Source organism: Carcharodon carcharias, chromosome 19 (genome assembly GCF_017639515.1).
Source record: "Carcharodon carcharias isolate sCarCar2 chromosome 19, sCarCar2.pri, whole genome shotgun sequence".
NCBI classification, from domain to species: Eukaryota; Metazoa; Chordata; class Chondrichthyes; order Lamniformes; family Lamnidae; genus Carcharodon; species Carcharodon carcharias.
Window position 1 is genome coordinate 67,661,799 of NC_054485.1, and position 18,241 is coordinate 67,680,039.

Here is an 18,241-nt window from a genome sequence, read left to right on the forward strand (position 1 = left end):
AAAGTCTTTCAAGTGTCTATCTGCTCTTTATTCCCACTACTTAAATGGGGCATTTAAACAAGATTTTCAGGGGGAGGGGAACCAGAGTGTTAGAGTAGATAGTGAGGTGGAGGAGGATAAAGGTCAAGCGAGGAATGCATGTATAGACAGAAATCAAAGGTTTGTACATGATAGAAATGTTTTCAGGTGCATCTATTTCAATGCAAGGAGTATTGTCGGAAAGGCAGATGAGCTTAGGGTGTGGATTGGCACGTGGGATTATGACATTATTGCTATTAGTGAGACTTGGTTACAGGAGGGACAGGACTGGCAGCTCAATGTTCCGGGGTTCCGTTGTTTCAGACATGATAGAGGAGGAGGGATGAAAGTGGGAGGAATGGCATTACTAGTCAGGGAAAATATCACAGCTGTGCATAAGCAGGACAGCCTGCAGGGCTCATCTACAGATGGGTAGAGCTGAGGAATGGGAAAGGTGTGACCACACTAATAGGGTTGTATTATAGACCATCTAATCATCAGAGAGAATTGGAGGAGCAAATTTGTGGAGAGATAGCAAACCGATGTAAGAAACAGAAAGTCGTGATAGTAGGAGATTTTAACTTTCCACATATTGACTGGGACTCCCATACTGTAAAAGGGCTGGATGGCTTGGAATTTGTCAAATGTGTTCAGAAAAGTTTTCTAAATCAATATATAGAGGTACCAACGAGAGAGGATCCCTATTAGGGAACCGGACAGGTCAGAACAGAAGTATGTGTAGGCGAACATTTTGAGTCCAGTGACCACAATGTCATTAGTTTTAAGTTAATTATGAATAAGGATAGGTCTGATCCTCGAGTTGAGATTCTAAATTGGAGAATGGCCAATTTTGTGGAAATGAGAAAGAATCTAGGAAGACTGGATTGGGATAAGTTGTTTTCTGGCAAGGATGTATTCAGTGAGTGGAAGGCATTTAAAGGTGAAATTTTGAGAGTGCAGAGTTTGCATGTACCTGTCAGGATTAAAGGCAAAATTAACAGGTGTAGGGAACCTTGGTTTTCAAGGGATATTGGCAATCTGGTTAAGAAGAAGAGAGATGTGTATAGCAGGTATAGGCAACAAGGAGCAAATGAGGTACTTGTAGAGTATAGAAAATGTAAGAAAATACTAAAGAAGGAAATCAGGAAAGCAAAAAGAAGACATGAGGTTGCTTTGGCAGATAATGTGAAGGTAAACCCGAAGGGTTTCTAAAAGTATATTAAGAGTAAAAGGATAGTAAGGGACACAATTGGTCCTCTTGAAAATCAGAGAGGTCATCGATGTGTGGAGCTTCACGAGATGGGGGAGATCTTAAACAGTTTTTTTTTGCATCAGTATTTACTCAGGAAACTGGCATAGTGTATAAGGAAGGAAGGGAAACAAGGAGTAGTGTCATGGAATATATAGAGATTAAAGAGGAGGAGGCGCTTGCTGTCTTACAGTGAATAAAGTTAGATAAATCCCCTGGGCCTGACATGATATTCCCTTGGACCTTGAGGGAGGCTAGTGTAGAAATTGCAGGGGCCCTGGCAGAAATATTTAAAATGTCCTGAGCTACAGGTGAGGTGCCGGAAGATTGGAGGGTGGCTCATGTTGTTCTGTTGTTTAAAAAAGGCTCCAAAAGTAAACCAGGTAATTACAAGCCAGTGAGCCTGACGTCAGTAGTAGGTAACTTATTGGAAGGTGTTCTGAGAGATTGGATATACAAATATTTGGACAGCCAAGGGCTGATTAAGGATAGTCAGCATGGCGTTGTGTGTGGTAGGTCATGTTTAAAGAACCTTGAAGAGTTTTTCGAGGAGGTTACCAAGAAAGTAGATGAAGGAAAGGCTATGGGATGTTGTCTACATGGACTTTAGTAAGGCCTTTGACAAGGTCCCACATGGGAGGTTAGTTCAGAAGGTTCAGACACTTGGTATCCATGGAGAGGTTGGAAACTGGATTCAAGATTGATTCTGTGGGAGAAGACAGAGAGTGGTAGTGGAGGATTGCTTCTCAGACTGGAAGTCTGTGACTAGTGCTGTGTCTCAGGGATCTGTGCTGGGACAATTGTTGTTTCTTGTCTATATCAATGATATGGATGATAATGTGATAAATTGGACCAGCAAGTTTGCTGATGACACTATGATTGGAGGCGTTGTGGACACCGAGGAGGCTTTCAAAGCTTGCAGAGGGATCTGGACCAACTGGAAAAATGGGCCAGAAAATGGCAGATGGAATTTAATGCGGAAAAGTGTGAGGTGTTGCATTTTGGAAGGACAAACCAAGGTAGGACATACACAGTAAATGGTAGGGCACTGAGGAGTGTGGAGGAATAAGGGGATCTGGGAGTTTAGATACATAATTCTCTGAAGGTGGCGTCACAGGTAGACAGGGTTGTAAAGAAAGCTTTTGGCATACTGGCCTTCATAAATCAAAGTATTGACTATCGGAGTTGGGATGTTATGGTGAGGTTGTATAAGACATTGGTGAGGCCAACATTGGAATATTGTGTGCAGTTCTGGTCACCTAACTACAAGAAGGATATCAGTAAGATTGAAAGAGTGCAGAGAAGATTTACTAGGATGTCGCCAGGTCTTAAGGAGTTGAGTTACAGGGAAAGATTAAACAGGTTAGGACTTTATTCCTTGGAGCGTAGAAGAATGAGGGGAGATATGATAGAAGTTTACAAAATTATGAGGGGTATAGACAGTAAATGCGTGTAGGCTCTTTCCACTTAGATTAGGAGAGATAAACATGAGAGGACATGGCTTTAAGGTGAAAGGGGAAAGGTTTAGGGGGAACATTAGGGGGAACTTTTTAACTCAGAGAGTGGTGAGAATGTGGAATGAGCTACCATCTGACGTGGTAAATGCAGGCTCACTCTTAAGTTTTAAGAATAAATTGGATAGATACATGGATGGGAGACGTCTGGAGGGTTATGGAGCAGGTACAGGTCAATGGGATTAGCGGAATAATATTTCGGCACAGGCTAGAATGGCCTGTTTTCTGTGCTGTAGTGTTCTATGGTTCTAAGATTCTACTATTAACTCCTGCAAAATGAAAACATGGTTCTTGTGGCCTCTGACTCCACTTTGATATTCGAACTCTCTGGTTTTCTAAAAAACAATGCAAATGTTAGATCCAAACTATTAACTTGTCCCTCAAACTTAACACCTCCATCCTTTTCATATATTAAAGCCCCAGCCAACCTATCTCTGATCAATTGATTGTCCAGCTTAAATAAATCACACATACACACACAAAGACACCCAACCTTCTTTACAGAATTACACCATTTTCCCCAAAATATTTAAAAATATCCGTTCTCAAATCCCCCGCAGTTGAATGGGCAATTATAGGAGAAATAAATGTTTGCATGGAAAAAGGAACGGCACCAGCCCCATTTGACAGCTTTAGTGCTTGGCTTTAGTATTTCATGGTGCGCGGAGAGTAATAACACTGCTTTTTTAGCCACAGGGCGGTTATCTCGGTCTTTGGCCTCTGGCCGCTGTTTCTTTGAACCCCACGTAACTAACAAATCTTGCGGGGAGGAATAATCGACTTTGTTTTTTTAAACTTTAATTCAGTCTTTCTAAGGGCACCGATCAGAAGGGGGCAGCCTTAGGGGCGACTGACAATTTCCAAATGGGAGCTTCCAAACTGTCAAACCTGGGGAAACATCAAATAGAAGTCAGTGTTATTCCGCTCAGCTTCATTGCCCTGTTATTACATTGTCTTCAATGTTATTGGAACAAATGTTCCACTCACATGCCTGGGAAACTTTGAGAATCCAAGTGCTGGAGGAACCACAATCCGAATTTGATGCATTTTATCATCCCCTTTCACCTGTGAACTAATTATTTCCAATCGATGGAAGAGTAATGAAGCCTATATCACGGTCATAGGCTCTCCTGCATCCTATGTCTGATATAATCCTAAACATGCACTTCAGCAAATGAAAATTATATTTATATATATTTTTCAATCTGCAACATAGTCATGAATCACATTGCCATTTTCCACAAAAGACCAACGACAAGCTAACTTATCAACATCAAGTTATTGCAATTCTCCAATTCAATGACCAACATGACGATCTAGATAATCGAAAATTTATTCATGCCATTTGCTGCCAAGCAGACACCGTCCCCTTTCACCTCTGCAAATGCCATCGTAATCCCTTCATTGACTCCATCAGTCTCGCCACTGTGGCCAGAGGCGCGGCCCAGGCCTGTGGACCATTGTTGTCGCACAGCACATATACATCACTTATTATTCATCTTTATGAGAGGTACCGTGGCGTTTCTTGAGACTTCTAAATAAAATAGTTTTTTTTCTTGCAGTGCTTGTTCTCGTGTCAGTGTGGAATCGGGAGGACAGACGGGACGGTTAAATAACCTGGTTCTAGGGATATACTGCACCATCCTGACCCCGTGCAGAATCGACCATGAAACCTCTCTGCTTTTTTGTTGGTGCGGGGTGGTGGGTGGTGGGGGGGTGGGGGAGTGGTGGTGAGAATCAGAGGGCAGCCTATTCTCAGCTTGGCATCCTTCCAGGCTGCAGAACTTATTACAGTCATTTGTCCAAATATCAGCAAAAGATCTGGATTTCAGACATCACGTGGGAGTGACTGACCTTTTGAGCAAGACAGCATTTAAACATATGTGGCAACAGAGAACCTGAGCTAAATTGAAGAGGATAGACATCGGGAGCGAAGGTTTCCACTAGCTCTCTCCACTAAGCTGGTGTCATGCCGAGAACAAAGGAAAACGCTTGGTGTTCGTTGGAGGCTCGTCATCTCAGTCTCAACAAATCGCTACATGTGTATCGCAGGACATTACCATGGGTCCAATCATCTTCAGCTGCTTCAACAAAGATCTTCCCTTCATCATATAATCACTAATATGGATGCCCACTGATGAGTGTTCAGTTCCATTGGCAGCTCCTCAGATAACGATTTAGTCCATGCCTCTGGCAATTCCTGTACAAGAATGAGGCTCGAGTGGTGAATGACAAATAACATTTGTGCAACACTACTGCCAGAATTCGACGATCTCCAAAAAAATCTACCCATCTGCTCTTGACATTCTTGAGTCACCACGGGCTCAAAAGGTTCCTGAACCAGCAATATGAATTCCCCAGCCACAACAGGAGTTCAGAGCTGGGATTTCTGCTGCCAGTAATTCATCCTCCAAACCATGTATAAGGAACCTTCGTGAAGTTTATGTATCATTTGAAATCTATTCACAAATATAGAAAGTGCTTTCCAGGTTGAGCGTAGTTCCAACAACATTCAAGAAGATCACCAACATCCAATGCAAAGCATTGGGCGGTACCCCACTCCTCACCTTAAGCATTTAATCCCTCTGCTGGCGGAGCAAAATGAGATCAGTGTGTGCCATTTATAAGTTGCATTACAACTATTCGATATGGCTCCATCGGCAGCACCTTCCAAAATAGTGACTTCCTCCAGTTCTAAGGACAAGGGGAACAGGTGAACACATTGCTTGCAAGTTCCATTGAGGTCATATTAAAATCCTAGCTCCAAATAGGATCGTCTATCTCAAAAAGATATCAATGTAAACTGGATGTTCATATTTAGATTGGAAAATTAGTTGGGAGACAGGGGAAAGAGAAGGTTATGGAGAATAACCATTCACATTAGTGGAAAGGTAGGCAGTTAGGAACAGTCAGAAACGGCGAAGTTATCTGAGTGCCCTGGGTGAATGAACCGCCTGATAAAACAAAGACAAATTGAACCAAAGAACAGACGACAGTAACCCCCACCCGTCCCTCACCATCCGCACCCCTCTGCCCACTATCCACACCTCTCCCTCCACCATCCCACCTGTTGAATGAAATCGGGTCGTTTCAAATGAAATCAACTGAATAGAAATGTATGTTATTACGTTCTAGGCTGAACCCCGGTCACATTTTAGGGGCATGGCGTGGAATGGGAAGAGAACATGCTGACAGCAATGACTAATGGTCACTAACGAATCGACACTTTGGCAGTAAATGAAACATAGCTATCAGTGCCAAAAATATGTTCAAGGCAGCCATTCAGTTCTCGAAGGACAGTTACCTAAATGCCATAGCTTTAACGCTAAGTAAGTCTGACTTGTACTTAATGAGAATTAAGCCGAACATGTTAAACACACTAAGGTGTTGACAGGAAAACGGAAAACAAGAAAGACATTTTGTCAAGGAAACATGACATAAAGTATGTAGCGAACATGGGGCTCTAAAAAGTGAAAATTCACGCAGTTCATGGGGACGGAATTCCAGGATTAAAATCAACCATACTGAGGGAAATGTGATCTATGTTCACCTCACAATTAATTGTGATTTGGAGGTGATGGCTGCACATTATGTTTGTAGTCGCGGCCTTCTTCATGGGTGTCAAGGGCAATGTGCAGCTATCGAAACAAGTTTGGCGAATAACTGCAGTTAGCTAAATAAATCCGACATTCTGCAGTAAAATAAGCAACAACTTCACCTTAGATTTCGCAGCCGAGAAAATTTCATCTCTTTTTCAAATAATACTAAAATGTAGGCAACTCAGAAAAATTATGCCAATCGTGTCTGGACCAACACGTAGTGGAGCTGTCCATTTAACCCAAGCATCTTCCCTTACCCCATGTCTCTGCAAATGTGCCCCTTCCCGTGTTTATCCAGAGGAAATAGGGCAAAAGATTAGATTTCTTAATTAATACGGAGCTACAGTTATTATTTGTTACTAAATTAATGGACATATATTTGAACGGAAAACATGCAAAAACATGTTGAAATAAAGGTTGATGAATTACAGAGCAAACAAAAGTCTTATGGTCTGAATGTCCGCCTTCTGTGCTGTATCAATCTGTTTTATATTGGCGGTTGAACGAAGTCGACATCATACTCTCATCAACCATTTTCTGCATCATCACAATGTCTCAGTGCAGTGCTAATGCCTTCAGATAAATGAATGACATCAATCTTTGAGTGTAACTGGCCATTTGTTTGCCTTCACTGCCTTTGTTCTTGTACAGTGCTGCAAATATGCTGTCAGCAATTACATGGAACCTGAAGGACATACCTTCAATTATTGGCTGAAGTTAAAAAAAGTAATAGGTCAAAGGTGGAAATTGTCCAGGTTTGTTGTTACGCAACCACATTTTTCCAATAACAACCACTCGTAATCCAAATGTAGATTTGGGGTTTGCACGACTGATGTATCTTCGATTAGTGCAACACCTCATCAGGATCAGATCTGTGACCCGGAGCTATTGCGAACTTGAGGTCATGGATTTGAGTGTGCAGATTGGACCTGATTTCAGGTCTGTGCTGGGTATGCTACCCGAATGGTCAAGAAAAGTGTCAGTCACCCTGGAACCAATGGTGTCTGTCTGCAGACTAATCCAACTTCATTATTGAATTTACCTGCTCCATCTCTGTAGCCCAGTTCGTTCAACCTCCTCAAATTCCCAGCGAATTTCTAGAAATCATGCATAATCATTCCTTTCGCCAGTCTGCTTCCCACAATTCCATCCCGATCTTCCTCTTACAATTAAGGAGAGCCGGGATGGAATTGTGTAGCTTAATTGACTGAAACATTTCCAAATGCCTGTTGATTGTTCTCCTGATTTTTTTTTCCCAAAAGCCTTACCCACTAGTGACGTTAAATTGCCGAGTCCCTAGTAACTAGAATATCATTGTACGCTTTCAGGAAAAAGGGTATCACAAATGCCACTGTCTATCATGTGGTCACTCCAACGTTTCTAAGGAAGATCGGAAGATTCTGGCAATTCACTCCTCTATCCCATTCCCGTTTTCCTGAACAACATTGCAAGTAAGCTATCGGGTCGATGCGCCCTATCCGCTTTTAGCACAGCTTGGCTTTCCAGCACTTTCTGCCTATTGGATTCTACCCGATCCATTTGCTTTTACCGTGTCCGCTTCTATTAATATCTCTCAAGCATCATTTCCCTTACAGAGAAACAAACAGTTGTGAACCATTATTACATTGGATTCCGGCTCTAAGGATAGTTTTCCCAACAGGTTCCCACCTACCTTTTATTAGCTGATTAATGAATGCATACCTGTGAAATACTTTGATTTTTCCTTTCATGTTAATGGCCACTCCATTCTCATTCTCTCCCAGCCCGTCTTATATTCACTTTCACTTCAACACTCAACTTATTATATTGGTTTACTTCTCGCTTGAAGAACTAATCACACATCTTTTTTTTCATTTATTCTCCATGCCCCTCATCGTCCTTGGAGCCCGATCTTGGGTTCCTTTCCTTTCCCCCTTGTTGAACTGCAATTAGGGGCCACGCCCGAAGCATCTCCTCCATAAAGATCACCCATTGTTCTGGTAACAATTCCTTTCCCAGTATTCGGTTCCATTTTACCATGGCTGGGACCACTCTCATTCCATTGAAGTTCGCTCACTATCAACTTTAAAAATCTACTTTAGATTTTCTCTTCACCATTGAAACGAAAATTCTTTTGATATGATGGTCACTCTGACGCGTGTTCCCCCATAGAATCTTGTTCCACTTGAAACACCTTATCATAGAACCGGATCCATTAGTGTCTCCTTCTTGGTGCGGAGAGCATCTTGGTTAAGAAACTTTTCCTGATCTTCAGAAGATCACCCCTTACTCGAACATTATCCCAATCAAAGTTTCAACGATAAAAGCCTAGGATACCGCCTTCCTATAGTTCTTGCACATCTCTGGAACTCCCCTGCGGATTGGCTCATCTGCCTCTTTCACTATTTGGATACCTATAGAATCGCACCAGAATCGTGATCACAACTTTTTGTTGCCGATCGCTACAGGGGTATTCTCTCATTCTGGAAATTAAACGTCTTCCCTAATCAGAACTACTATTAGGTTTTCATTTCTTTACTCCCATGTTTATTCTGTGCACATTCCACCTTTGAATACTAAGAGTCCAGCCCCCACTACGTTTGCCTCACATTCCAATAGACTATAAGACCATAAGACATAGGAGCAGAAATAGGCCATTCGGCCCATGGCTTATCTGATAATCCTCAATTCCACTTTCCTGCCCTTTCCCCATAACCCTTGATTCCCTTACTGATTACAAATCTGTCTACCTCAGCCTTGAATATGCTTAACAACCCAGCCTCTACAGCCCTCTGCGGTAAAGAATCCCACAGATTGACTACCCTCTGAGAGAAGAAATTCCTCCTCATCTCTGTCATAAAAGGGTGCCCCCTTACTCTGAGACTATGCCCTCTGGCCCCAGGCCCTCCCACAAGGGGAAACAGCCTCTCAGCATCTAATCTGTCAACCCCAGCACCGCACCCCCCCCCCCCAAATCTTATATGTTTCAAAAAGGACGCCTCTCATCCGTCTAAACTCCAGTGAGTACAGGCTCAACCAACTCAACCTCTCCTCAGAAGAAAGTCACTCAATCCCCCGGATCAACCTAGTGAGCCTTCTCTGGACTGCCTCCAATGCCAGTATATCTTTCCTTAGATAAGGGGAACAAAACTGTTCACACTGTTCTATGTGTTGTCTAACTAGTGCCTTGTATAGATTTAGCAAGACTTCCCTACTTTTATACTCCTGTAATTGCTACTCCATAATATTCCCAAATCGATATTTGTTTTCATACCTCACTACCATTATCCACCCCACACTGTGCATGCCCATAGCTCATGTCTAAATCTGTCCTTATAGACCCCGCAGACCTTCTTAAACTGGTTCTACCTAATATGGTATGACATCATTCTTGACAACTAAAAAACACTGTCACTTCATGCAATTTATAATTCTTGCTGCTTCCATATGCTGATGCCTAGCATCCTAACAATACAGCTTAAAACTTCCACTACCAGAGTCATGAAGATGCTCCTGAGGACCTTAGTCCCATTTCTGTTGAAGTGCAACACATTCAAAAGGAATAACTGGGGACTGGCCCAGAACTGGTCCCAAATGGCCCAAGAACCTGAAGCCTAGCCTCTTGCACCAAACATGAATTCAGGCATTCATCCTCCCTACATTTATATTTCTACCCTGGCTATCTCACTACACAGGGATTAATCATGAGATTATTAGTTTCTAGAGCCTACTTTTTAACTTCAGTTTCTGAAAATTTGATGACAGAACTTCAGAACAGACTCGCTCTATACCATGTGTAATGTCATCCAATCCTATTCCAGGATTCTCTTAAGGTTAACTTACAGGTTGAGTCAGTAGTTAGGAAGGCAAATGCAATGTTGGCATTTATTTCGAGAGGACTAGAATATAAAAGCAGGGATGTGCTGCTGAGGCTTTATAAGGCTCTGGTCAGACCACATTTAGAATATTGTGAGCAATTTTGGGCCCCGAATCTCAGAAAGGTTTAACATATGAGGAGCATTTGAGGACTCTGGGTCTATACTCGATGGAGTTTAGAAGGATGAGGGGGATCTGACTGAAACTTACAGAATACTGAAAGTCCTGGATAGAGTGCATGTGGAGACTATGTTTCTATTAGTAGGAGACACTAGGACCCGAGGGCATAGCCTCAGAGTAAAGGGAAGACCTTTTACAACAGAGATGAGGAGAAACTTCTTTAGCCAGAGAGTGGTGAAGCTATGGAATTCACTGCCACAGAAGGCAGTGGAGGCCAGGTCATTGAGTGTATTTAAGACTGAGATAGATAGGTTCTTGATTGGTAAGAGGATCAAAGGTTACAGGGAGAAGGCGGAAGAGTGGGGTTGAGAAACTTATCAGCCATGATTGAATGGCAGAGCAGACTCGATGGGCCAAATGGCCTAATTTCTGCTCCTATGTCTTATGGTCTTATGGTCGTGTTCTACAACTTCGACCTTCGTTTTTCCCTCCTGCGAAATATTCTGTTGTCTCTCTGTCAGGTTCTTTTGCCAGGCACCAAGGAGGAAACACAACATGCCGGACTCGCTGTTGTGGCTCCATGAATGTCTCTGTATCTAACTAACTATAGAACCTTCTATAAGGCTGCATTTCCATCCTTGCTGTTCCTTCGCGTTAGTCACTTTCCGATTGCTGCCATGGTATGGAGTGTACGCATTTCCTTTTTATTTATTAATTCACGGGAAGTGGCTAGGCCAGTATTGATTGCCCATCCTGAATTGCTCTCGGGAAGGTGGTGGTGAGGTGCATTCTTCAACTGCAACTGGAAATGTGGGTAAACCAACAATGCTGCCAGGCAGGGAGTTGAGGGCATCATCACTGCCAGCAGGAGCCACTGTTGAGTGCTTGTTTGAGGGTGGCACATGCCACGAGGAATCTTACACTTTCTGCCTCTTGTGATTATTTTGGATGGCCATCCATCGGCAGCCCAGACTCCTTCATACCCATGTGGCATCCGCGTCCTGGATCCAGAAGAATAACGGCCTGTGTAATGCCCTGAAGTTGTGCCATCTGCTGCTCCAGATGCAAAATGCTAACAGCATTTCTTATGGGAAACTTCCAACATGCATGGTGCCGCCAGGGTGCAGGCAGTGCCCTGAAGTTCACTCATGTGACAAGAATTCCAAATGCCGTTGCTCAGCTGCCCATTCATGGTCTATAAGTCAATTTCTCCCAGTTAGAATCTAGTTACTAATTATACAGATGTTTTGACTACTGGAGGCAGGTGTCCCATTCTTAATGATGGTGGGACCCAACAGTTCAGTGCAAAAATAAAAAGAAGACTGAAAAGTGTGCAGCCATCTTCAGCCAGAAGTACTGAGTGATCCGTCACCTGCCTATATTTATATATTCCGTTTGAGTACCTCGGGTGCATCTTATTGGTTCAACACGTATGAAGACCTGGACTGATGCCCAAACTCACAACCCTCTGATCTGAAAATTCCAACTAGGTCAAATTGCCAATGGTACCACCCACATGCAGAATGGAAACACCCCCGAGTACATTCAGCGAACAGAGCCACTCCCAATTTATGTGAATATAAATGCAGCATCCTCTCAGAGTCCAGATTCAGAACACTTCCGCTCCAGCCCTCTGGCCCTGAAGCTGAGGAAGTGCGTGGAAAATGGGGAGAGCGCTGCTTTTGGTGCTTTGTTTCTTGGTGACGATTCAGCTCCTCACTGCTCAACCTGCAACCGACAAGAGAGGTGCCAGGGTTTTATAAATGCATTTAACCTTTCAATAGCCAGTGCTCAGTATTATTTTCAAACAATGTTAATCTCTTCGAATTATTTATTTCATTAATTATTTATTTCGTTAATCTCTTTTTATTATTTCATGAAATGTGAGCTTGTCTAATAATTCTGGCAGTTCCTTTTCATCTCTAAGCCCTAGAGAATGCGGTGGTGAGGGAAATTCCTCAACCAATGCAGCCCATCTGATGCAGAGAGATCTTCAGTGCTGCTAGGAATGGGCTTCCTGGGTTTTGCCACAGCGACAGTGAAGAAACGGAGATTTAGTTTCTAGCCAGGCATGGAGGGGGATGTGTAGATGTACATGTTCCTATGAATAGGCTGCCGTTGTCCTTCCAGCTGCTAGAGGCTGCGGTTTGGAAGGTACTGGTGAAGGAGTCTTGGTTTGTTGCTGCAGTGCATCTTGTAGATGGCACACAATTCTGCCCCTGTACATTGGTGCTAAAGGGAGTGGTATTTAACGTGGTTGATGAGTTGTCAGTCAAGCCAGCTGCTTTGTCGTGGATGGTGTGGAGATTCCAGAATTTTGTAGAAGCATCACTTTTCCAGGTAATTGGAGAAGATTCAATCACACTCTGAATGCATGCCTTGCAGTCGGCTTTGGGAAATCAGTAGGTGAGTTACCCGCTGTTGAATGCCAAACCTCCGACTTCCTCTTGTAGTCACAGAATTAATATGGCTAGTCCAATCATGTTTCTGGTCCATGCCAATCCCAGGTAGTTAATGCTGGCGGGATTAGCGATATTAATGCTGTTTCATGCCTATGGGAGGTGTTTAACCTCTCTTGCTGGAGATGGTGTAGCTTGGCAATTAATCGGTGTGAATAGGCGTAAAAAAACACGCAGGTTTGCTTTATTCAATTCATATTACAGCTTCCATGAGGAGGGAAGAGGGATGTGTCAAGACACCTTAAGTGATCCATTGTCAGTAACTGGATGGAAGTCTGCTCAAAATTTTCAAAAGTATGTTCATTCATGGGATGTGGGCTTTGCTGGCTGGGCCAGCATTTATTGCCCATCCCTACTTGCCCTGGAGAAGGTGGTGGTGAGCTGGCTTCTTGAACCACTGCAGTCCATGTGGTGTAGGTGCACCCACAGTGCTGTTAGAAAGAGAGTTCCAGGATTTTGACCAGTGACAGTGAAGGAACAGCGACATCTTTCCAAGCCAGAATGTTGAGTGATTTGGAGGGGGACTTCCAGGTGGTGGTGTTCCCATCTATCTGCTGCCCTTGTCCTTTTAGGTGGCAGTAGCCATGGATTTGGAAGATGGGCTGTGGAAGGAGCCTTGGTGAATTCCTGCAGTGCCTCTTGTAGATGGTACACACTGCTGCTACTGTGTGTCAGTGGTGGAGGGATTGAATGTTTGTGGATGTGGTGCCAATCAAGCGGGCTGCTTTGTCCTGGATGGTATCAAGCTTCTTCAGTGTTATGGGAGCTGCACTCATCCAGGCAAGTGGAGATATTCCATCACACTCCTGACTTGTGCCTTGTAGATGGTGGACAGGCTTTGGGGAGTCAGGAATTGAGTTACTCTCCACAGAATTCCCAGCCTCTGACCTGCTTTTGTAGCCACAGTATTTATATGGCTAGTCCAGTTCAGTTTGTGATCAATGGTATCCCACAGGATGTTGACAGTGGGGGATTCAGCAATGGTAATGGCATTGAATGCCAAGGGGCAATGGAACAAAAACTTTTTGAATCACTCCATCAACCCACGGGACCAGAAACTCTCCATCATTTCAGATATCATTTGCTTTACAGCGTGCGGATTGGTAGCAGGGTTTCCTACAAAGCAGTGCAGGAGTTTGACAAACTGGCTATGAAGAACTATGGTGATGGAAAATGGCCTATATGTAATTGTCCGAACTTTATTTTTCTCTATTACTGATCTCAGATAGCAGGTGTTGTTGGATCCATACCGAGGAAATGCAATTGGGTTGTACTTCGGAGCAGACATTGAATCCGTAAAGTTTGACAGGTGGGGAGGGGGATTGTGTGTGGTTTTATTAAATACAGTAGAGCTCAGGTTGATGTGCTGGTTTTCGTGGGCACCAGTAATGTTGGCAGACTCAGACTTAGGTGAGCCTTTTTTTCTCCTTCCAATGGGTAAAGTGGCATCAACTAATCCTTTCTTCAACTGTGCTTCCAGATGCTTGTGAAAGCAAAGGAAAAGGAACATGTCATCATGGCCAATGCTTCGTCGGCAAATATATTATCGAAAGCCTTGATTGTGATACAGGTATGGTATGCTGTGTGTACATACATAGACAATTGAAGACGCTGATCGGCAGCAGGCAGAGCTCCCAAAAGTTGCAATGAATGTACCCTTCGCTCCTGGGAAACAGGTCCGCTTGATCCGGTAACCCCTGACATGGTAGCACTGCAGTTTGCATAATGGGCTGTACTCAAATAAACCTCACTGCATTGACCAAAGCTACATGCCCGTGTCTTATTTCTGTTTAGGATTAGTGTGCCTGAGGATAAAGCCTTTGGAGTGGAATGAAACTCGGGGAAGATTTGGGGATTGCAGGACACGGGAAGAGGAGAGACTGCAGTGAACATGAGAAAATGGCCGAGTTAAGGCAGGGATCCTAGAAGTGCAAAGTTCACTGACTTTGGTTTTTTAGGCAAATTAGAAACACATCTTGAAATGGCAGCTTCAGGGAACTAAGTGCAGGGAGAGTCACGTGGCATACAACCTGTGCTATGCTGTCTTGGAAGAGGCTGATGAGAAATTAATTCTGTACCCATTTTGTTACATTGGTTGAAGGGATGTGGGCGAGGCTAAGAAATTGCTTCCAAAGCCAATAGGGAAAGAGCAACACTGGGTGTACTAAAAGTGTTGACAGGGCGGGTTGGAAAGGCTGGCTTTACTTCAAGTTGAGAACTCACCAGAAGAGTGTGTTGTAGGATGTTGAAGGATATGTTGTAGAGTTCTGGCCAAATTTCGGTAGATCTAAAGAAGCCTTCCTAGTCATATGTAGGTTCACCGTATATCTTTATTGTCCATTAGGGCCGTTTACAGCTATTAGCAAAGGGCACAAGCGAGCAGCTGTCTCCAAGCCTGCTGGTACACGCAACTCTGTCCAATAGTAAACTAACCCAGGGTGCGGGCCATGTGCTCTCTTGCCTCACTCTGTGGGTGATACTGTACTCAGTCCCACATGAACCCTATACGGTGCCAGACACTTATACTGCAGGAAGCATTCAACAAAACTGAGGAAAGTAAAGGTGAATATTGCAGGTGCTCAGCCCTAAGTCTTGCAATCGCCTTAAGGTGCAGAAAGGACAGCCAGGTGACTGGAGGATTGGACATCTTACAACCCTCTTTATAAAGTACTGGAAGGGTATACCAAGCAACGGAAGTCTAACCAATTAACTTGCTGGACGGGAAGCTTTCAGAAACACAAAATTGTTGACAAACCTGTATCAATTAAAGGGAACCAGCAGGGGTTTGTTCAGGATAACTACATCAAACATTTCCAAGTAGCTTGATTGTCAGATTAGGTACCAAATAAAACTCCCTGCACCCATTCCCATCAACAGTCTGTGTGTTTTCAGCAAACTATATCTGCCTCTAATCTGGATGAAAAAGACAATATCACTCAGGACCCTCGATTAGGTGTCAGTGGACTAGTAATCCAGAGGCTCAGGCTAATGCTCTGGCGAGACGGGTACAAATCGCAACACGGCAGCTGCAAAATCTGGAATTAAACTCTAGACTCAGCCAAGGTGACCATGAAACCATTATCAATTGTTGAAAACAACCAGCTCCTTCACTAATAAACTTTAGGGGAAGAAGTCCACCACCCTTGCCTGGTGGGTTCACATGTGACTCCAGACCCACAGCAATGTTGTGCTTACAAACATCTGGATGCTTGTTCCAAATTTGCAAGGACTGTCCAACAGAAGAGTTACGCAGTTTGATGTAATCATATTCGCCAAATCATCAGGTCAAACATGGGCAAGGAAGCATCATTCTGAACAACTTACCCCCCTCAGCGGAGGAATCAATGTCCCTCCACATTGAATGCCACTTGGAAGAAGCACTGAGGGTGGCAAGGGCACAGAATGTATTCTGAATGCGAGACTTTAAAGTCCATCACCAACAGTGGCACAACTAGTGATCAAGTTGGCCGAGTCCTAAAGGACATAGCTGCTAGAATGGGTCTGCTGCATGTGATGAGGGAACCAATAAGAGGGAACTACCTATTTAAACCTGTCATTACCAGTGTACCTTTTGAAGATGTAGCTCTCTATGATGGTTTTGGTAGGTGACCACCTCACAGTCCTTGTGGAGATAAAGACCCTCCTTCACATTGAGGACAACCCCTAAGCATATTGTCCACCACTGCCAACATGTGAAATGGGATAGATTTTAAGCAAATCTACCAATTCAAAAATGCATATCCTTGAGACGCTGTGGGCCAGCAGCTGCAGCAGAATTGTACTCAAGCACAATCTGTAACCTCATGGCCCAGCATATCCTCTGCTCTACCATTACTGCCAAGTCAGGGGATCAATCCTTGTTCAATGAAGAGTGCAGAAGGGCATGTCAGGAGCAGCACCAGGCGTACTTAAAAATAAGGTGTGAACCTGGTGAAGTTATAATGCAGGACAACTTGCATAGTAAACAGCATAAGCAGACAGTGATAGACAGAGCTAACGGATCCCACAACCAACGGGTCAGATGTAAGCTCTGCAGTCCTGCCACATCCAGTCGGGAATGGTGGTGGACAATTAAACAACTCACTTGAGTAGGAGGCAACACTAAAATCTCCATCCGCAATGATGAGGTAGTCCATCACTTCTGTGCAAAGAAACGTCTGAAGCATTTTCAGCCATAACTGTCAAATGGATGATCCATCTCGCCCTCCTTCTGACGTCCCCAGTATCACAGATGCCAGCTTTCAGACAATTTGATTCACTCTATGTGATATGCAGAAAGAGCTGAAGGCACTGGATAGTGCAAACACTATGGGCCCTGACAACATTCCGGCAATAGTCCTAAGGACTTGTGCTCCATAACTATCTGTGCTCTTAGCCAATCTGTTCCAGTAGAACTGCAACGCTGGCATCTACCCGACAATGTAGAAAATTACCCATACACTAAAAGCAAGGAGAAAACCAACCCATCCAATTACCACCCCATCACTCTACTCTCAACCATCGGCAAAGTGATGGTTGTCGACAGTACTATCAAACGTCACTTACGATGCAATACCCTGCTCACTGACTCTCAGTTCGAGTTCCACCAGGACCACTCAGCTCTTGAACTCATTACAGCCTTGGTTCAAACCTGGGAAAAAGACCTAAACTCAAGAGATGAGCTGAGAGTGACTGCATTTGACATCAGGGCAGCATTTGACTGAGTGTAATATCAAGGAGCTCCGTGGTGAATGGGAATCAGGGGGAAAATCTCCAGTGGTTGCAGTCATAGCTAGCAAAATGGAAGATGTTGATGTTTGTTGGAAGTCAAACATCTCAGTTCCAGAACATCACTGCAGGAGTTCCTCAGGGTAGTGCCCTCAACCCAACCATCTTCAGCTGCTTCATCAATGACCTTCCTTCCATCACAAGGCCAGATGTGAGGATGTTCGCCGATGATTGCAAAATGTTCAATGCCCCTCATATACTGAAGCAGTCCATGTCCATATGCAGCAAGACATGGAAAATATCCAGGCTTGGGCTGACAAGTGGCAAATAATATTCACGCTAAACAAGTGCCAGGCAATACCCATTTCCAAGAGAATGCAGCCATCACCCCTTGATGTTCAACGACACTGAATCCCCCACTATCAAAATCCTGGGGGTTACCATTGACCAGAAACTGAACTGGACTAGCCATATAAATACTGTGGCTACAAGAGCAGGCCAGAGGCGAGGAATCATGCAACGAGTAACTCACCTCCTGACTCCCCAAAGGCTGTTCACCATCTACAAGGCACAAGTCAGGAGTGTGATGGAATACTCGGCACATGCCTGGATGAGTGCAGCTCCCACAGCACTCAAGAATCTTGGCACAGTCCAAGGCAAAGCAGCCCACTTGATTGGCACCACATGCACAACCATTCACTCCCTCCACTACCGATGCGC